The following is a 22,316-nucleotide window of genomic DNA, read 5'->3' on the forward strand; positions in this document are numbered from 1 at the left end:
GGAAAGTCGGGGCCTTGGAAAGCTTGAGGCACATGCCTGGGCAATGCTGACACCCAGATCTATGGCACTCCAAACCTGCTCTGATCAGCACACAAGCACCTCAGCTGCCAGTCCAGTTGTTCCAATGTCTCTCTAAATGGGGAACAGATGTTATACCATAGCCACTTTGTCTCCTTGGTGCTCTCTTGGGTCAGCCAATGAAAACAAAGGGCTTCTGCTTTGTCCACTAATAAAGTCACAAGGGGCATCATTTTCGAACGTCCTACTGCCTCATCTAAACAGCGACAGCAAATGTTCGGGGACAGGAAAATCTTTCTTTTTCTTCCCAGGGTTCCATATTTAATTCATTCAGAAAGGTAATTTCAGACACTCTTTAGAGGTGTCAGCCACCCTGCTCTTGAACAAGGGAGAGAAAAAATGCTTGACTGCTGTGTCCTTAACAGCCATGGCATCATTGAGGGATTCATTATTAGCCAAGGCAGGAGAGGACACCTAGCAAAAGTCATGGGAAGTCAGTGAAGACTTTTCTTAAGCTGACAGATGAGCCTCTCTCTAGCTATCTGTGCCCATGCATGACACAATGAGAAACGAAATTAGTGGAGAAGCTAAAAAGTGACTCACTGAGAACTGATCTCAGAGGCAGGTCTTCTGTCATGTGATTTGGTGTTGAGGAAGAGGGAGCAGAGTGGGAAGTTGGGAGGAAGAGGCATCACTGGCCTGGGAATAATGTATTCTGCTGTAGTAGAGAGTGGCCGAAGCAGAAACAAGACAAGATGGCCTCCATTGGCATAGAATTTCATGGATCTCAGGCACTGTTCCAAAATAAAGCAGGTGCAGATCACAGAGGAAGAAAATGCAGGGTAGAGTCAATTAGGAAATATAGCAAAGTCCAGAAAATACAAGACAATCTGGGGACAGAAGAAATGGGGTATGTCATCATAAGTGGTGGAGAGAGGCATTCGGGAGGTAAAGGTGCATGGCCGGATGACCATGGCTAGAGAATGAAGGCATGATGCTGGCTATAGATGAAGGAATGGCACTGAACATTGAGGTAGGGCAATCAGCAAGTGCAACAAATTCAGAAGTGACTGAGTAGCCAGTGGTGCAATGGAACGCCAGATCAAGCAGAGCAGGAGGATGGAAGTTAGAGAGAAGCCAAAAGCCACGTGCAACTGCCTCTGAGATTTCCTTGGTGTTAAGGCACTGGAAGAAACTTCTAGACCACTCCCTTAGTATCTGCTCTCTCCAAGATTTGGTTTCTAGCCAGCCATTTTTGGAGGCTGACAAAATTTGTAAGATGATGAGAAAATTGTTTCCAACCCTCTTCTTGCTCATTCTCTCTCCTCTTTATAGTAACATTCCTCAAATGTAGCCAGCTTGATATTTTATGAAGAGGTAAAAGAAAATTGGCAATACCCCAGAGTTCTTTTTTGTTATCCTATGGTTTGTGAAAATTTCACCCATGTACATTCTAGACCCCTTTAAGAGGCATTGCTCATGTTTCCTTAGATCTCTATACTATTTCCTCCTAGTTTGGCTCCCCACTCTGTTCTGCCCCTGCATGGGTGTCTTTGTCTCTCCCCAGCTACCTCTCCTACCTCTCCATTTTATATTTCTGTATTTTCTTCCGTGTGTAAGCATATCATCTACATTACATACAGATAATCTGTAATATATATTTGCGTGTGCTTTTTGTTAATGCCATCTCTCTCTTTCTCTCCCTTCACCTAGGTCCAACTCTCTCAGGCAATGAAGGGATGGATAGAATAGGATCACAGTGAATGATTCTCTCTAAATATTTTTTTGAAATGGAATTAAAGTCGAAGACATCTATTGTCTAAGGTCTTAACTTTTGTAGCCAGAACAACTTAGATGATAAAAACGGAGTCATTTTGACACTATTAGATTAAAAAAAGGTAGAAACAGAAGGTTTCCCAGGGTTTACCAGTCACCAGTGTTAGGTGGGGCTTTTGGGTGACACAGCTTTCTTTGAATCATCCATGCACCTGAAAGGAATCCCTCATCCACACTTCTGTCAGTTCTATAAACTCACTGGTTCACTAAGCAAGGTTAAGATAGAATTGCTTCTGTGGACATTTGTTGGTTAAGAGATATTTGGTCTGGTCTTCTTAGAAAAAGTCACACGATATCCCCAGGAAGAACACCTCTAAAGGAGCTGCTCTAGGCCCACCACTCATCCATCTTGTTATAAAGCCCACCCATGTTTATTCCACTTTTCACAGTAGCTTTGTAAGGGACAAATGATTCTTTACTTGGAAAGAGGAAAGTAGAGGCAGAAGACAGGTACCCGAATCACCAGGATTTGGTATCCAAGTCAGGCTATCTCCAGAGCCTCCCACAATTCATGATGCCATGAAGGTGCTTCAACATTTTATAAAGCTAATAGAAGGGGATCTGAATTCATATCTCTCTCAGTCCTGGGAACACTACCCTCCCCCTTCACACACACACACAGGACCCTCCCTGTACAGACAGGCATTACTAGGGCCATACCTCAGTTCTCTCCCTTCAGATTCACAGCCCAGTGGATGTTTTTCTGCTATTCATCTGTTCTATGACCCTCTCAGAAGTCTTCTATCCCTTTCCTCAGTTTATGTGACTTGATCACATTGCAACTTTCTTTCTATATGTATCTGTATAAGTACTGGTGGTGTGTGTATGCAAAAGTTTGTGGAGGCCAGAGGTCAAGCTTGGATATATTTCCATCTCAGGCACCACTTCTAAGAAGCTATTCTCTTGGTTGTTGTGTTTGTTTGCATGTTTGTTTGTTTTGTAAGCTAGGATATCTCACTGGGATTTGGTACTTGCCAATTAGGCTAGGCCAGGTAGCTAGCAAGTCCCTGGGACCAACCTATGTCTGCTTCTCCTAAGCTTGGATTACAACCATTCACCACTAGATCTATTTGTTTTTTTTTTTTTTTATGTGTATGCTAGAGATCTGAACCTGAGTTGTCATGATTGGACAACAAGCATACTTTACTCAAGGAGTCTTCTCTTCAACACTCACATGGCAATTTTCTAGACAGACAAGAGAAGTAGTAAAAATAGAAAAGATGGAGTACAAAACGTAGTACAAAATAGAGTGAGGAGTTTAAAAAAAAAGAGTGGACAGAATGAAAAGGAAAGAAGACACCTTTCTGGAGTGGAGGAAAAGTTACAGATGAGGGCAATTATTCCTGAACTGAGCCGCTGTTCACTGAAGTGCTTCAAGCAGCTTCCCTAGGTGCAAGAGGCTTTATGGGGCTTGATGATATACAATGCATGCCACGTGCCTGTGATCTATTGCTGAGGCTAGGTTACACTCCCACCTCAGGCTGCCTGTGTGATTTAGAGCTGCTCCCTGGAGACTCCAGCTGCCATTCGATGGTGACGAAGTCTACTGACTTCTGGAACGGTGTGTGTACCAGGAAGAATGGCCGGTAGCTAATTTCCAGAATGGCATCAGAGAGCAAGGCAAGTATAGCTTCTTCTAGGTGGCCTTTCCTTGTGCTTCACACAAGCAGGCAAGTAAAATAGTGGTAGACTGTGCCAGATTGGATGTAGCAGGTGACAAGAGAGAAACCTTACTTTAGTGTGAGCACTGAGTTGAAAGTCAAAGAAAACAGACCAGTTGTATATGGCTACGAAGGGCCTTCAAGAAAGGGGAAGATCAGTATCCAAAATTCTTGGGGTGGGGAGAGTGTGAGATTCATGAAATATTAAAATCAAAGCTGAGTGCTGGAGTATGGTAAGACTAGAGTATTGAGGCCAGGCAGGGTAGAAGATGAGGAATATGAGAAGAGGAGGAGGGTGATAGGAGGAAGAGAGACTGAAGCATGGAGGATATTAGGATAGGTACTATTCACCCTACAATTCAAGGAATATTTTTAGAGTTAAAATTAAAAACCTAACAAGTTTCTAAACTGCAAGATAACTGTGTCCCCTTAAAGCCTAGCATGACATCTCCAAGGACCTTCATCCCTAGTGCCATTGGCTTCTCTGCTGCTTGCTATCTTGCTAACATGTTTTGCATGGCTGAGGCAGAGTTAACCAGAAACTGGTCTACTCAGGGTTATCTAATATTTTAAAAATTCCTTTGCCCAGTGTCCTCAGATCTTCCTCTCTGTGACTATATAAGGTCTTCTGTGAAAGTCTGGTCTAGTCCTCTTGAGCCAAGCTTTCAGAGATGGGCACAGCACTATCTAAAAAGAGATTCTCCAAAGGTGAATGAATCATGGCACTACCTTAGTCCCCGCACAATTCTCCTTCCTGCCTCCTCACTACCACTCCACCCATTATACCCATGAGATCCAAAGGGATTTCCAGTTTGAATGTAAGTGTGAATTCACCTTCCCTGTGTGAACCTTGCAGTTACCTTCCAATGCTTCTAAAAGGCAATCTAGCCATTTCCTAGCAATCTTTCTGTGTTATGACCTCTTTCCATCCCTTGAACATTCATTGTAGCCCCTCTCCCACACTACACTGACCATACCCATGCCCAAAAAAGCCATTCCAGTAACTCTAGAAACATCAAAATATGTCCTTTGAAGACACAGGTAAGCATCCACTGCTGTAAGTTTCTCATCAAAATTGGAGGTTAGAAACCAATGCTTATGCTCTGTCCTCTCCTTCCTGAAGCTCAGTTCACACCAACTATGTTACTTCTTTTGTTGTCATTTGTTTACTTTTTTGTTCTTGGGGGATCGAACCTTGTGCCTTTAGTTTGCTAGGAATGCCCTCTACCATTTACCCACAACCTTGCCTTGGTGAATTTGCTATTTTTTTTTGTGGCTACAGCAAAATAATATGTAAAATGCTACCAGATAAAGCAAGACTATCGTTTATTTTGTCTCACAGTTTCTTTTTATCATGAGGAAGAAGGCATGGCAACAGATGTAATCATTCACTCTGCATCTACCATCAGAAAGCAATGAGAGATGAATGCTGCCACTTAACTGACTTTCTTTTTACTTAGTTCAGGACCACATACCATGAAATAGAGCTGTCCACACTTAGGGTGAGACTTCCTACCTTAACCCAATTTAGAAACTCTGTAAGACATAGGTTGTCTTACAGATGATTGTATACTCTGTCAAATCAACAATCACAACCCTACTAACCATCATAACCCCCTACTCCTCAAGACATCCATTTTATGCCTTATTCTACCCTCAAGGCTAGGAACAAGAGAGGCAGTGCATAATTATCTTCTGGAGGAAATGACTGAGGAAATGACTGGATAAACAGCCTGTTGTCTGTTGATTTCTGGTTACAACTCAAAACGTCAAAGACACACTCTCAGAATCCCACCTCTAGTTAAGCTGCCCTACTTGGATAGGACTAAACTGAGATCAAAGAAATAAGAGGTGTTCTCAAGGTCACACTGGAAGATGCTTTGACTTTTACAGCAGGGAGGGTTCAGGAGATAAGACTATCTGCCCTGATACTGTGCTAGTCACAGGTTCCAAGAGATTGAACTGATAGATGGCACCTACAAGGTTAAAGGCCCTTTAAGCAGTCTATAAGAGCACGATGTGCAGTGTTTAATTGATTCTTCTATGTTCTCTGTAGACTTCTCCAGAGCCTCAGGTTTATTTTCCCTGTCGTCTTTGCAGTTTCAAAGCCAGACATCAAAACAGGTCCTTTGAAGACACAGGTAAGCATCCACCTCTGAAAGTTTCTCATCAAAATTGGAGATGTTAGAAACCAACGCTGAATCTAGATGCCCAGAAAGCAGAGAACAGGAAACAAGGAAAGCATGGCATTGTGGGAAAGTCTAGCACTAAGGGAAAGCAATGCTGGAAGGAGTCAGAAAAAGGATGGCAGATAGCAAGGTCTCTGGGAAATGAGTGTGGAGCAGGCCCCTCTTCCATTCTCTCAGTCTTCTCTCCAAGAAGCTGTCATTCAGTGTCTCTTGGGGGGTACAGGGATTGCTCCCTCACCTCTTAACTGGATCTGATACTCCAAACTAAAGGATAAAGTTCCCTGTCCCCAAAGACACCCTATCATTCTCATATGGCTTACCCTCTATATTTCATTCTGCATTTTTGAGACACTGTCTCATTAGCTCAAACTAACTGTGAACTTGCTCTAACACCCTGGGTGAGGTGGTCCTCCTATAGTCATCATGTTGGAGATGATCGTTTCCTTATTCTTGTCCTTCTTTCTCTGCATCATCTCCCTAGGGATCCCTTGGTTGGATTCTCTTTCACTCCACTTTTCATTGAGATTTTTTGGTTTGTCTTGCCATCTCTCACCAAACACCCACAAGTTTAGGGTAAGACTTCCTACCTCAATTAATTCAATTTAGAAACTCTCTAAGACATTCCCATAGGTTGTCTTGAAAGGAATGAAAAGGTCACTCCTGTACATGTCTGCTACCAAGTAATGGAGCATCATGTGAAAGAAAGAATGAGGCAATGAATCTCATAGAGGATGTTGATGGCTGTGATAAGCCCATAGAAATGGCTACTAAGAAAGGAGGAATCAGGGCTACCTGTGCGGTGTGCTTAGGGACAAACTCTGGACCAGCACTCCCTCATTTGCCTGACCAAAAGAATAAAGCCACTGGTGTGGAATGTGGATGACAGGGATGAAGAGGCTTCCTTTGTACTGCACCTCTCAGAACTCTAACATGGTAGTGAGTTGTCAGTTTCTCAAAATGTAAAAACAAATTTTGTCAATTTTAAACCACATCTGGTGACCATCTCTGAAATCTGCATGTCTGCTACAATAGATGTATATAATTCTTTATTTTTATTTCTTTTTTTTTTTTTCGGAGCTGGGAACCGAACCCAGGACCTTGCGCTCTACCACTGAGCTAAATCCCCAACCCCTATTTTTATTTCAAAGCTGTCATTAAATTCACAATGTGCCTTATGACTCAGGGGTTCTTAGAACCAAGGGGTGCAAAGTTAGGAGTAGAGGATTTTGAACTCTGGTGGCCCTCCTGTTCTATCCTGCCTTCTCAGAAAATTATGGATAGCACTCCTGCCTTCTTCAAGGTCTCCGTCTGGATGAGATATGGTATGATATGATATGATATGATATGATATGACATGACATGACATGACATGACATGATATGATATGATATGATATGATATGATATGATATGATATGATTGATATATGATCACCCAAACAACATGGTGATGCCTCCAGGATCCCTATGTTACTATACAATGGGTGCGTATGGTGCTTTGTTTTGGAACCACCTACCCCATTGCATTTGCACATTTGCTTGTATCTGCAGATCAAATCCAGCCATCCTATTTCAGTAATTCTTTTGGGCATCTTCATATAGTTTCTATTCTTTTCTACAAAGAAAAGGATGACAGAATGACCAAAGGTCTTCTGAGCAGCTCTTTCCTCTCAGCCACAGTTCCTCAAAACCAAAGGAGGGCAGGCAGTACCCATAGCTCCCAGCAAAACTTCCTTTGAATTTCAAATTCTAAAGTGAAACTGGAATTTATCATTATAGATAAGTTTATTTTACTTAGAAACCGTGCTTTCAATTCATTGCCAGGTGCTTCATGATCTATTTTTGGGCTCTGGGTGGCCTCGGCATATTCCTAAAACATTCAATCCCAGAGACCTTTGCTCTTATCCGATGGGAAATGTCTGCTAGAGTGACTGGGTAGGTGTTCATCCAGGATGCCTGCATCATGAGAAGCCTGCACTGGAAGGAGACACCCCAGATGGCACCACCTATGGGGAGAATCAAACTCTCCAGAGAGTATTACTGTCCCTGGGTGACAAATGAAGAAACAAAAGCCAGGAGAGTACCTAATGAGTGCCACATGGGAACAGGAGCCCACAGAAAGTTTGAACTTGGGTTTCTGGGATTCAGAGACAGGATTTCTCCCTCCCCTGGCTCTCAGTGACATTCAACCTTTTCTTCTGCCCCCTCCATAACTCATGGATGCTCTCCTGTCACAGGCCAGGCCTTCTATTTCAGGTTTCCTGTCATCGTCATTGTCAGTATGAATTTCTTTCCTTAGATTGACTTTCCAAGGCAAGAGATTTGAGGAAATTTTTTTAAAGGCATGCATGTCTATTTGCAGCTCTAAAAGCTGATTTGTATTTATAGGGAGATTATTTTGTAAGATAAAAAAGTTGCTGAAACTACTATAGATAAAATACATTTATTCTGAGATAAGATCTGTTGGACTTTCTACTACCAAAGTGTGGAAAGCAGGTGGTACTCCAGAAAAATACTCACAGATGGAAATGTATAAATGGTAATTCACCCAAAACAACTGCCACTGTGACTTTTAAAATATGATGCTGGTTTCTTTTTTGGACTAACACATTACATTGCAAATGGTGGAACTCCCCAGAAAAATGAACGTTTGGCTAATTAGAGGTTAAACCCCTGGGAAAAGCATGGATAGAGGAAAGAAGTTCGTTAATCACCATGAAATTTTAATTTGTGTCCTCGGTGATTTGAGTGCAGAATCTATTGAAGAAAAGCCATGTGATGTAGCAGGGGACAGCTGTGCTAAACTAAACCAATCCCACAGAAGGCACAGTCCTCTCCCTAGGTCCCAGTGATTACTCCAATGGATGCCTCAAAGGCTGGGAGAGATTGAATCATCCCTTTCCCAAAGCCACTCAAAAGTTTTCTGCTTCCACTAAGCCCATACAGGTTGCAATCAAAGTATAAAGCAATGTGTTGTGCAACTGGAGAGATTCCTCAGTTAAAGTATTTACTGTTCTTGAAGACCTGTGCTCTATTCCCAGCAGACACATCAGGCAGCTCACAAGTTCCAGTAAGTCCAGTTCCAGGGTATCCAACCCCCACTGTCCTCCATAGGCTCCTTCATGAATGTGATGCCCATAAACTCACACAGGCACAAGCACAGGCACACACTGAGTCTGTATGCAAAGGCAGAAGAATATCTAGGTGTGTGTATGTGTGTGCACGCGTGCGCGTGTGCATGCCTGAGTGTCTGTCTGTTTGTCTGTCTTGTCTGTCTGTCTGTCATGCGCCTGATTGTGTTGGAGAATTTTATGTCAACTTTACAGATACTAAATTAATCTGATACGAGGGGACCTTACTCCTGGGGGTTCCCAGAGCCTGAATCACCAACCAAAGAGTAAGCACAGGCTGGACCTAGGTCCCTTGCACATATGTAGCATATTAGCAGTTTGATCTTCATGCAGATTTCACAGCTGGAATAAGGTGTGCTCCTGAGTTTGTGACGTGTCTGCCTGTGAATTGAATTCTCCAAAGTAGTCTGCTTGCCTGGCCAAAGTGGGAGAGGATGTGCTCAGTCCTGCAGTGACTTGATGTTGGGGAAGTGGTAGTATGAGGGGCTAAGACCCTGAACTGGGCTCCCTCTTTGCAAAGGAGAAGTAGAGTGTGAAACGGGGAAAGATCTGTGAGAGGGGGTACTTAGAGGAGGTGAGGGGCTGATATAGGGATGTAAAGTGAATGAATGAATGAATGAATGAATGAATAAATAAATAAATAAATAAATAAATAAATAAATAAATAAATTTAATAAAAATAAAAGAAAGAAAATTCATTCACAAGTCTGTAGGCAAGCCTGTAGGGCATTTTCTTATTTAGTGATTGTTGGGAGAGGGTCCAGCTCATTGTGGGTGGTGCCATTCCTATACTGATAGTCTTAGATTCTATGAGAAAACAGGCTGAGCAAGCAATGGGGAATAAGGCAATAATGACCCTGTGTCCATTGCATCAGCTCCTGCTTCCAGGTTTCTGCATTTCTTGAGTTCCTGTCCTGATTTAATTGAATGATGATCAGTGATATGGAAGTATAAGGTACATTGCTTTGGTCATGTTTCATCATGGCAACAGTGACCCTAACTAAAACACTAGTTAACTCCTATTTAACTAGGAGTTCAAAGCACTTCTCAATGTCCTTCCAACACAATGAAGACATTTTCCTCAATTCATGCTCCTTTGTGTTTAGTTACTTTCCAGTTGCTGTAGTAAAATACCCTGACAAAAACAATTTACCAGAGAGCAGAAATCTTTTTGGAGAGAAGTAGTCTATAGTAGGGGAAGACCCGGCAGCAGAAGGAAAGACAGGCCTGACTGGTCACATTGTATCCACACCTGGGAAATAGAACATGAACAGGAAGTGGGGTTTTACTATGAGACCTCAAGGCCCACTCTCAAAAACCCACTCTTCCATTGAGGCTTTGCCTTCTAAAGGCTCCACTATCTTTTCCAAGCAGCATCTAAACCATGTGAGTATGAGGTATCCAAGCATGTGAATGTATAGGGAACATTTCATTCAATCCATACATCTTGATCTGGATATATTCCATGTCTTAAGGCTGTATCTTACCGTAAGTAACTTTGTGAGTGACTTAATTTTACTCAGTCGGAATGTCTTAGGTGCCTAGGTGTAGTAAAATTATTTTAAAATCCTGGCATGGGATTTCTTCCCACCTTAGGACATTTATGTTCCCAGATGAAACACACACACACACACACACACACACACACACACACACACACACACACACACAGCCTTTATAGTTTAATATGCCTTAAGCAGCACAAAAGCTGGGCAGCTGCTTACCCTCCATGCTGTTAAAATCTACTTTCCTACTGATAACTCTGAGTTACCTCTTTCTAATTTCTATGTTCCGTCTGGGCTGCTCGTAACCCCAATTCACCAGCCCACATGGCCACAATTTTTATGGCTCAGTTTTCCCATTGTAACTGTTTCTCCCTCCTGCACATTCTTTCTCTTCCATGGTGACTCCTTTTTCCTCTCCTTCCTCTTCTCCCAAGCCTGGGAAACCTAAACCCCACCCATGTCTCTTTTTCCAGCTGTTAACTACTGGCATCTTTGCTTACCAATCAAAATTAACTGGAGGTAGTGTCCCTCGGTGTCTTACCTGAAGTCTCTCTCATCTTCGGGCAGTTTTGGGGGACCGACATTAGTGTGAGAATATAAGCAGCATTAGCCCAACCGATTATACCTAAGGTTCAGTATTCAGTTTGGAGATGGCTCAGTTAAAGTCCTAACTGCTCTTGAAGAAGACCCAGGCTCTATTTTCAGCAGACATCCCAGGGAGTTCACAACTGTCTGTAAACCCAGTTCCAGGATATCCAATATCCACTGCCGTCCATGCCTATGCCCCAGCATTAAGTTTGGAATAGAGTAGCTGATCAATAAACACTAGAAAATTAATGGATAAATAAAGCAAGAATAAATGGAGACAAGAAACTGAACCCAAAATATGTGCATCACTTTTTCTTCCACAAGACAGCCATGTCCTTCAGAAAAAATTCTTTATTTTGACTAAATCATATTCTTTCACTTGTTCAAGAAAAAAACAAAATTAAATATTAACATTACAGAATTTGTATAAACTCAACTGAAGATAAATCAAACTTGGTTCTAACCCTTATGGATCCACTCTAATGGCCAATTGGCTGAAGATTTATTAGATCATACCCAGGACTTTAGTGGATGCTTTCCAGGAACTACTGGTGACATCAGAGAATTCTGTTGCTTCTTCTGAGAGAAGCGGCTGCTAGAGGACCTCAAAGCCTTCCTCTCTGGAGCCACCCTTCTTACAGCAAGCTGCTATACTGGACCAGTTTTTGCTCCTTTCCCAGGGAAAAGCTGCTATAACCTTGCCTTCTCCTTGCCATGCCAAGCTTCAGGATGTCTCTGCCATAAAAGCAGAATAACCCAAGCCCTCCCATTGCCCAGCCCTGCCCCTCCTCTCTCAGAGGCACTGTGCCCAGGAGTTGCACTGAGCCAATACCTCTCTTTACACATCTGATTAGAGCCATCTGTTTTCAGAAAACCACACCCTTATACGATCCCACGATCTATACGATCTAGGACCCAGAATCCCTCCTGTAGTGGAAAGTGGCTGCCTCCTGGTGGGCCCTCCAAAGATATACTGTCTTTCTGTTGCTTCTGGGGACTCACATGAAACAAAGGGCAGAATGCGAGACATTTATAAAGTATCACCTCCAGCAGGGTTTTCAGTTTATTCCTAAAATTCTTCTCTTCTCTTCTCCTTCTTTAAAATACACTTTAAAATATTTTAGGAATTCAGCATTTCTGGTCTCAATTTTGGGTTTTGTTGGAAGTCATGATTTTGATAGAGTAGCACTGTGTAGCTCCTTAATAGCCCAAAATTTACTATGTAGTCCAGACTAGCCTTGAACTTACACCAAGCCTCATGGTTTTGCCTCATATGTCTCCTTATAGTCTTTAGAACCCACACAAATAAAATCCAAAAGAACAACAAACCCTTTTAGCTTCTTTAAAGGGCAGGCAGCTGTTGGTACCACACTATTTTGCAATGCTTAGGACAGATAATATCAAAACATTGGTTAAGAAATTGGAAGCCCTGTGCAGTGCTATTGGGAATGCTAGTGGGTGTGGGAACAGGATATAGGGACCTCAAAATACCTTCTAGATAATTACCCCAAAGAATTGGAAAACAGGATCGAGACAGTGATGGTACACACGCCTTTAAGGCAGGTGGATCACTAGGTTTGAGACTATCCTGGTCTAGAGAGTAAATTCCAGGAGAACTGGGGATACTCAGAGAAGGCCTATCTCAAATATCAAATATATAATAATAATAATAATAATAATAATAATAATAGAAAGCAGGACACAGACTCTTGTTAGCACACACACACACACAGAGAGAGAGAGAGAGAGAGAGAGAGAGAGAGAGAGAAGAGAGAGAGAAAGAGAGATAGAGATAGATGGAAAAGAGAGACCTTGCACTCCTGAGGGAAACCTGAGGACACTGCACAAAGGAAATAAACTGATCACAGAAGAACAAATATTGCAGAAGTCCACATAAATGATGTTCCTCATATAGTAGAACTCACAGAGCATGGTAGGTGCCAGGGCTGGGGTAGAGACAGCAAGAGTCATCAGTGTTTAGACACAAAGTTTCATAAACTCACCTTGAATACATGTTAGTGATTTGCTTTAAATCTATATCCATGGCTAAAAATCCTCCCCATGAGAGACTAATGTCATCTCACAGAAATGATTTTACCATCATAAAATACAATCAAAAATAAATGCATGAGGGGAAAAAAACAACAAAAACAAATTTTCTTTTGACAATGGCATGATAAAACCCAACACCATGAGTATCAATTAAGATTTTAAATAAAATAAGAATTGCATGAAATTTGAGATGTTTTCTACTTTCAAAAAACTCTGCCAAAAATTGGAGCCTTATATGAAAAACCATAAATTGTTTTTATGAAAAGACTCTGCTTTCACAAAAGCCTGAGGTGTCAGAAGAAAGGCTCTGTTTTCTGTGTCGGGAAACTGAGGCCTAGAATAGAGAAAAGCACTCCCAAGGTCACAAAACAAAGGAGTTGTTAGAAAAGCCAAAATGTGATGTTCAGTTTTCATTCACAGGGAACTTGTCTCCATCTCTCACTCTCTGATGATGTCACAGAGATCTCAATCCTCAGGACAAGAAGGAGTTGCTGGAGAAACATGCGAAGCACGAGCTGCCAGCCTTCTCCAACGTAGTCTTTGATTCAGAAATATGAGGAGGAGCTTGGCAACTGCCTTTTAGAAAGACACATTACACCCCAGGAACTTCCTGAAAGGGTCCATTAAGAAAGTCTGATTTTACTGGTACAACCATTCTGGAAATCAGTCTGGAGGTTCCTCAGAAAATAGGACATTGAACTGACTGAGAATCCAGCTATACCTCTCTTGGGCATATACCCAAAAGATGCCCCAACATATAAAAAAGACACGTGCTCCACTATGTTCATCGCAGCCTTATTTATAATAGCCAGAAGCTGGAAAGAACCCAGATGCCCTTCAACAGAGGAATGGATACAGAAAATGTGGTACATCTACACAATGGAATATTACTCAGCTATCAAAAACAATGACTTTATGAAATTCGTAGGCAAATGGTTGGAACTGGAAAATATCATCCTGAGTGAGCTAACCCAATCACAGAAAGACATACATGGTATGCACTCATTGATAAGTGGCTATTAGCCCAAATGCTTGAATTACCCTAGATGCCTAGAACAAATGAAACTCAAGACGATGATCAAAATGTGAATGCTTCACTCCTTCTTTAAAAGGGGAACAAGAATACCCTTGGCAGGGAATAGAGAGGCAAAGATTAAAACAGAGACTGAAGGAACACCCATTCAGAGCCTGCCCCACATGTGGCCCATACATATACAGCCACCCAATTAGACAAGATGGATGAAGCAAAGAAGTACAGACCGACAGGGGCCGGATGTAGATCGCTCCTGAGAGACACAGCCAGAATACAGCAAATACAGAGGCGAATGCCAGCAGCAAACCACTGAACTGAGAATAGGACCCCCGTTGAAGGAATCAGATAAAGAACTGGAAGAGCTTGAAGGGGCTCGAGACCCCATATGTACAACAATGCCAAGCAACCAGAGCTTCCAGGGACTAAGCCACTACCTAAAGACTATACATGGACTGACCCTGGACTCTGACCTCATAGGTAGCAATGAGTATCCTAGTAAGAGCACCAGTGGAAGGGGAAGCCCTGGGTCCTGCTAAGACTGAACCCCCAGTGAACTAGACTGTTGGGGGGAGGGCGGCAATGGGGGAAGGGTTGGGAGGGGAACACCCATAAGGAAGGGGAGGGGGAAGGGGGATGTTTGCCCGGAAACGGGGAAAGGGAATAACACTCGAAATGTATATAAGAAATACTCAAGTTAATTATGTATATATATATATATATATATATATATATATATATATATATATATATATATATATATATATATAAAAGAAAGTCTGATTTTGGAAAGCTGAAGCTTTGCTGTTGCAGAGTCACTGGCAGATGGCCTAAATACCTTCATCTGGGTAAAGGTCCTTCCGGTGAAGCTTGCACATTCCTAAAGCTGCGGAGCTCACCAACTCCCAAGAACATCTACCCACAAGTGATATTCCTCCCGATCACTGTTTCCAAGAAGCTTCTCTATGAGTCACACTTCTTCCCCTATGTAAGACCAGTCTCTCTTCTAAGGTATAGTAGATAGTAAGTTAATACTTGCTTGATAAATAGAGAGGGAGTCATAGAAAAATGGACAAATCAAGCAGGGATTGTAGATTTTAATGTTCCTGTGTATCTTAAATGAGAGGGCTAGAGCAGATGTTCCAACTGACTGTGTAACACTGAATTATGCAAGCTTATCATGGCTGGTCTCTCCTCAGCAGTGAACAAATCAAATCTGTTGGCAAGATGGCCTCAGGGACTACTGCAGCAGGAGAGAAAAAATGAAATGGAAAGAATGACCTTACAGGTCCAATAACCAAGATGATGTGGGTAATTGAGAAGTATCATGGGAGAAGTATGCGTTCCACAATTTCAGGAATGGCTGTCACATGGTCCAACCTGATTGCATGTGAAAGACAGATCATGTGGTTGGGAAGTGTTTAATAACTGTGAGGTCAGAAGTATCTGCTTCTTATCTCATTTTGCCCTATCCTTCCATGTGACCCTCTTAGACCAGCAACCTCGTGATATGTTGATCACAGTGGTACTTTACTGCTTCCAGGCCTGCATCCCTCTGCCTGCATCCCTCCCAAATACATATTCTTCTCACTCAAATTGAGTTCATTCCTGGGCCCTGGCACATTTTTGGTGAAAATTTCTCTTGCCATAAATGAGACATCTTCAACATTCTTGTGGTCATTCTATGACCCCCAATATTTTATTTTGCACTTGGCAAAAATAATTAAATTCTCTACTTATTAGACATCACTGCATCCCCAAGTCCCATATTACCTAGACTATGAGATCTATGAGGGAACCTGGAAAACCTTTCTTTCCAGTTCCAACTTGACAGTGCCTAAAACATGGAAAGCCATCATGAATCCATTCTATTTATGTTTGTTGAATTAATAAAGGAACGCTACTAGGGTGGGTAAAAGATAGTGACCCATTCCCTAACTTAAAGCTGGTAGTGTAGGAAAGAGAGACAAACCATACAGAAAGGTAGTCAAACCACTTGGTGCAAACTGCTTTGAGAGGAGAGTTAAGAATATTTTCATGTATGCTCCTGACTTACTTCTCAGCATTTAGAAGACATTAATAAAAATATTTAAGCTGCAAACATTCTTTAAATTAATTTGAAAAAATTTATGAGACTAAATTTGACCATCTTCCTGCCATAGGCGAGTCAGATCCCTTGTGTGCAGCTTCACACTGCTTCCCAGTAATATAAGTGGATTACAGCGTCCACCCTATAGATACTGGCCTTGCAGTGTAACTAGCTGGGTCCATTGTCAGATTAATGAATGTGCCTAAATGATTGGCTTCAGTTTTACTTTGCCATAGGAAGATATAACCCTCCTATGATCTTGGTCTTAGAGTTAATATGTATGGAGTAGACCAGAACTCGACAAGAAACCACTGAGCAAAATAGACCTGGTGAGTGTGTGAGCACAAAGCTCACGGACATCTCTGAAATCTGGGAGCTAGTCCTCATGTAGACTATTGCAGGGAAAATTTGCCTTGTGTGAGTGGTCAGTTTTCAAGTATATGTATAAAGTCTTCAACTGTCCTTCCACTTCTCTATGATGAGATCAAGTCAATATTCTTTCTCCTAAGGTTCATATTTTAAAATCAGCATAGTGCAGTAGAAGCGATAATCCCTATTGCCACACAGCTTTGGATGTTTCCTCTGAGGTTCTCACTCATTTGAAACCTTTGCCCTATGCACTTCTCCCCCAGAACACCACCACCATGAAGCAAATATAGAGACATGTTGGAAGACTAAACTAGATACTTTCTTCACCTGTCCTGCCAATATCAGCTTTAGCAGGGAGTGAGCCCTGTCCAGTGCTGGTACATAAATTCTCCAGAGGACTTTAGTTGCTGGCCACCAAGGCAGGCATAGCCTTTGATCTTTCAGATACTGGAAAAAGAAACATGCCTTTACTCTCACTAGGCCCATCCAAGATACTGACCCAAGTCTACTGGAATGGTTCATTTGCTTTTTCAATCTTTGCAGTAATCTGTTAGCAGGAATAGTAAGCAATGGTTTTATAGGCTTCTTTCTAATGGCAGCCATCACTAAAAATTATGCCATGGTCCATAACTAACTGACCTTTGTGGTCATTATTATTATTGTTGGAGCAGTTGTGATCTGGTGCTTTGCCCTTCCCCTTTAAACACAGTTCATAAAGAAAGGCTAGAAATCAGGCAGAGTAAGCTCTGGTTTTACACCTATCCAAGAACCTTGCTTCCCTATTGCTGTTCTTTCTCACAAGACCTGACTCTGACCCAATCAATGCAGTCACCAATCCTTCTGCCCAGTTATACTGCTTGCATTACCTTACTCTCTCTTGCTTGTGCTCCACAGAGAAAGTCCTCTCAAAATTGGTCACTCCTCACATCACTCTGAGATCATGTGCCAATTCATTTATCATAAGTTTAGTTAAATAAGCATCTATAAAACTTAGTCATCATCATCTATTTTCCTTAATAAACTCTTCATTTCAGAAAACATGAATTGCCTCGGTCTTGATCTCTGTTACATATGCCAGCTTCTACATTGATACTGAATGGGTGAATGAAAGAAAACAGGCTCCTACAGAACAGCCGTCTCCAGTTTTATCCTCTTCCTTGCCAGTCCCTATGACAAGAGTATTTCTAGTCCCAATATCTCTGGTTGCCTACTATGCCAGTTTTTGTCAAGTTTTTGTCAACTTGACACAAATTTGGGTAATCTGGAAAGAGGCTTCCTTATAGAGAAAATGCATTCCCTTAATTCCATTAAGTAATGGTAGTTGTGAGAGGATTCAGCTTACCAGGGTGCCATCAGCAGACACGTGCTCCTAAGTTATATAAGAAAGTAGGCTGAGCAAGGCACGGGTAGGAAGCCAGTAAGCAGAGTCCTTCCATGGCCTCTGCTTCAGTTCCTGCTTTGAGTTCCTGCCTGATTTCCTTCATGATGAACTGCAATTAGGGAAAGTAAGCAAAAACAAAACAAAAAAAACTTTTCCTCCTTGAGTTGTTTTGGTCATAGTATTTCATTTTCACCACAGCAATAGAAAGTGAAACCAGTATGATTTCTAAACTTTGTGACAGGCTGACCTTCAAAGTCAGGGTTCAGACACTGGAGAGAAACCCTCCAGAGGACAGCAATGTCCCTCAGAATAACAAAACTGATGAAGGTACTGGATGTGAATGAGCGCAAACAAGCATTTGCATAATGACAGTTTAATATCTTCATCTTCTGCATGGAGTCCAAGTCAATTAATATTCAGTCAATTAGAAAATGTGTCAGAATAATAATAAATCATCGACAATTAAGTCCAGCCAGGAACCAAATGACTTTCTTGCTGCTTTTGAGGAGGAAGTAGTAATTGGTACTACCGTCAATAAGTAAATGATTGCTATCCAGTGTTGGGAGCTGCAGAAGGCCATGGGTTCATGTCACCCAGAGACTTGGTTAATTTCAAAATTCTGTCTCACACTGGGTTAATAGAAATTAATGTGTGGTCAGACTTCTGGCTTGTTGAGTTGATAGCCAATTTCACACAGAGTCCAATAAAAAAGATACCCTATTTATCAGACTAAAAGACTTAGACCTACTATTTTCAATCCCCATGAGCCACTCTCCAGGTTGCAACATTAGTGTCCCCTGCACGGAGCACTAAGTATACCTTCTCAACTGCATCTACCAACCTTGGCTCCTTATTGCCTTTGGGAAAGATTAGCAGATCTTCAGAGCTTCATTCTGGTATCTCATGGACCATAACCCAAAAGTATGTTCTCCTGGCTCAAAGACTCCTTCCTCACTATTCTTGTCATATTTCTGGGCTGCACCCATGATGGTGCAAATCCGTGTTTCTGTATCTCTGATCCTTCTTTTTAAAGCATGTGTGTGTGTGTGTGTGTGTGTGTGTGTGTGTGTGTGTGTGTGTGTGTGGTGATGTGTACATTCAGTATATGTGTATATTCAATATACATACACATGTATGCACATGTATGGAGACTAGAGGGCTTCACCAAGTTTCATTACTCAGGAGTGCTCTGCTTTGATTTTTGAGATGGATTCTTTCACTGGTCCAGAACTTGCAAAATAAGCTAGGCTAGCTGGCCAGGAAGTTCCAGGGGTTTAGTATCTCTGCATTCCAAGAGTTGGGAATAAAAGGATGCCACCCCCCTAGCTTTCTTCACATGGATTTTGGTAATCAAATTCAGGTCTTTAGGCTTGCAGGACAAGTGGTTTACCAAATGAACTCTTTCCTTCTTTGACTACCTGTTTCCTACTTATCAACCATGATTGAGCTAAGATTTGGTGCTCTGGGGACTGTACTGTCCTACCACAACAAGTCAAACTCTCCTCCCCTAGGTCCTGCAGTGTGGCCACAATGGCTTATAAATACTCATCTGCTGGTCTATCTCCTCCAGTTCTCTGGGGGCTTGCTGGGTCTTAGCCCAGAGTCTTCAAGAGGATAAGAACTCCTCTATAGGATTATTACAAAGAAGAAAGGAGGTGATAGACACAAAATGTCTAGTGATACACCTGGCATAAGTAGCATATCACTAGAAATGAATGTAAAAATGAATGAATAGCACATAATTGATTATTAGGCAGGGCTTCAAGAAGAAAAACCCACAAGTGTTTTCATCCAGAGGTGGATCAGAATTGTATTAACAAACCAGAGGTGTGATTCAGAGACGAGATAAGAGACACTATTAACCTTCTAGCCCTAGATTTTTCCACAGCAATTATTTTGTAACAACCTCTTTAATATGATGAAATAAAATCCATAGATAGTATAACCTACCTACATATTTTTTTGAAAATTAATACAATGTCCTTTAAAGATAAAGAATGTAACATAACAAAATCATATGAATTTGGCCCAATAAGTGCTCAAAAGTGACTACAGAGAAGGTATGGCAAGTAGAGAAATATTTGTGCCACCTCACAGTGAGAGTGCTGCAATTCAGGAGACATTAAGACAATAGTTACCTTGATACTGTTGGTATTTTTCCTCTATATTTGACATTTAGAAATGAGAGGAAGTAAATGCTTCCCTACATTTATAACTATGAATACACCAAAGCTAAGGAATTGCATTGGCATTCTTGGTTCTTTTATTGTTGTTTGTTTGTTCCTGTTTCGCTTTGTGTTTTTTTCATCTCCTGCAGTTTTCTCACATGGGGGAAAATCTCTTAGCAAATGTTTAGCTGGATTTTAGGACTGCCACTGTCTCCTTAATGGAAAGACAGCTACACATCTGGAAAGTTCTGTGTGTTTTAAGCCATGTATAGTATCCTTTGTGCATTCACACAAGGATAGGTGGAGGCATTGATTCAAGGCATATATAACTAGAAGTGTTCCCCTGACATGCATGCTCATGTGAGTCTTACAGGACACAAACTGATGCTTTGTGATGTGTGATGTTCTAAAACAAGGCAATGTGCTGGGCATCTCTGCCACCCACTGGCTAATTACTAATACCTTCCCTGAACACTGGGACAATCAAATACAGTCCCGTATAAATACCAAAAGTGTTTTTCACCATACCATTTAGGATTGTAGCAACCTGACTGAACCTAGAGTACATATAAATGCCTTAGTTGTGTCTTCTTACTGACCCCTAATCACGACCATACCCAAACTATTCAAATTGTCTAAGTCGAAAGGCTTTAGAAGAGGCTGCAGAACAAGCATGCTGCAGCATGGGCAGTCACTGGGGTGCATACTCCCAGTTGAGGCTGCCTCCAAGGATAATGTTTGTAGACAAAGTGCGAGCAAGAGAGGCTCACATACCCCTAATGGCCACCAGCTGCTGCCATTTACATTGTGCCCGGAAGCACAGCAAACCAGACTGGGCTTTGGGCTTCTTTCCCAGAGCAATGCAAGCTGAGCCCTGCTGCCAGCTCCCTGCAGTCAAAATCCATAGTGACTTGGGTTCTCATGTTAGTTCTACTGCTGACCCTCTGTGTGACCTAGGCAAGGTGTCCTTTTCCTAGGCTCCATGTACCACTCTAACAAAAGAGTTAGACAAGATTTCCATTCCTGTACATAAAATTTAAGTTAAAAGAAAAACTGCATCAAAAAAGAAATAGTAGGCTCATCTTACACCTGGTGGGGACATCTCTAGTAAAATCACTGCTGCTATTGCTATTTCCTTTGCAGAATATAAATGGGCAGTTTTGCAGCCTGCACATCTATCACTTGCATACTGATGACCAGTTCACTGTACAGTGAAATGAGTGTGTAAGGTAGACTGTACAAGTTAAATTGTACATCGGCCTGAGCAGGCAAAAGGAGCAGCTGAAAGTCAAAAGAAACCAGGTTGAACAGACAGATGAACCACGGTTTTAAAGAGCCTTGAATGTCCCTGGGGAGAGATTTCAAGACTTTGCATATATCCAAGGCATCCCAAGAAGAGTATCTCAACCCAAGGGTAGTACCACACCCTCTACATATATACTCTATTCTTCCTTATCCCCATATACATGTGATGCAATTTAATCTGTAAATTTGACATAAAAAGGTCATACAACAATGATTAATAATAAAAGAGAACAAGTACAGCATTATGTTGTAACAAATTGTCATTTACTATCTAGGAATTGTTGAGTTATAAAATTTCCCATTCATGCCAGCAGCAAATCATGAAACTGAGAATGGGACCCCCATTGAAGTATTCAGAGAAAGGACTGCAAGAGCTTGAAGGGGCTTGAGACTCCATATGAACAACAACACCAAACACAGAGCTTCCATGGACTAAGCCACTACCCAAAGACTATACATGGTCTGACCCTGGGCTCCAACTGCATAGGTAGCAATGAACAGCCTAGTAAGAGCACCAGTGGAAGGGGAAGCCCTTGGTCCTGCCAAGACTGAACCCCCAGTGAATGTGATTGTTGGGGGGAGGGTGGTAATGGGGGGAGGGTGGGGAGGGGAACATCCATATAGAAGTGGAGGGGGAGGGGTTAAGGGGATGTTGACATGGAAACCGGGAGGGGGAATAATAATTGAAACGTAAATAAGAAATACCCGATTTAAAAAAGATGGAGAAAAAAAATTCCATTTATCACTTTTAGACTGGGATTGAATGTGAGTTCCTGAAACCAATGAAAATGAAACTAGAGATTGAGGAGGAGTAGCTCCTATTTGTGATGTAGGCATCATAAAGATTGAGAGTGCTATAGCAGAGTGGAGAAAAGGATCTGGTTTGAATCTGGGCTCAGTAGATCAGGTGGGAAATAGGGATAGCATGAGACTAAGGCTGGAGACCAGTGGAAGCCATGTTGGTCCTTCTAGCAGAGAGTAACCTACCTTGGTCCT

At 41.8% G+C, this 22,316-nt stretch overlaps 1 long non-coding RNA gene across 1 annotated transcript in view; it reads right to left on the reverse strand.

The window, feature by feature from the left end:
• The window catches only part of LOC120102899 (uncharacterized), an 82,317-nt gene that overhangs the window by 57,784 nt on the left and 2,217 nt on the right, over positions 1–22,316 (reverse strand). The window contains exons 2-3 of the long non-coding RNA XR_005504806.2: positions 9,987–10,085; positions 7,220–7,317 (exon numbers count right to left, since the gene is read on the reverse strand). This is a non-coding gene — a long non-coding RNA (uncharacterized LOC120102899). The remainder of the gene's footprint in view (positions 1–7,219; positions 7,318–9,986; positions 10,086–22,316) is intronic.

This window comes from Rattus norvegicus, chromosome 5, assembly GCF_036323735.1.
Source record: "Rattus norvegicus strain BN/NHsdMcwi chromosome 5, GRCr8, whole genome shotgun sequence".
Lineage (NCBI taxonomy): Eukaryota > Metazoa > Chordata > Mammalia > Rodentia > Muridae > Rattus > Rattus norvegicus.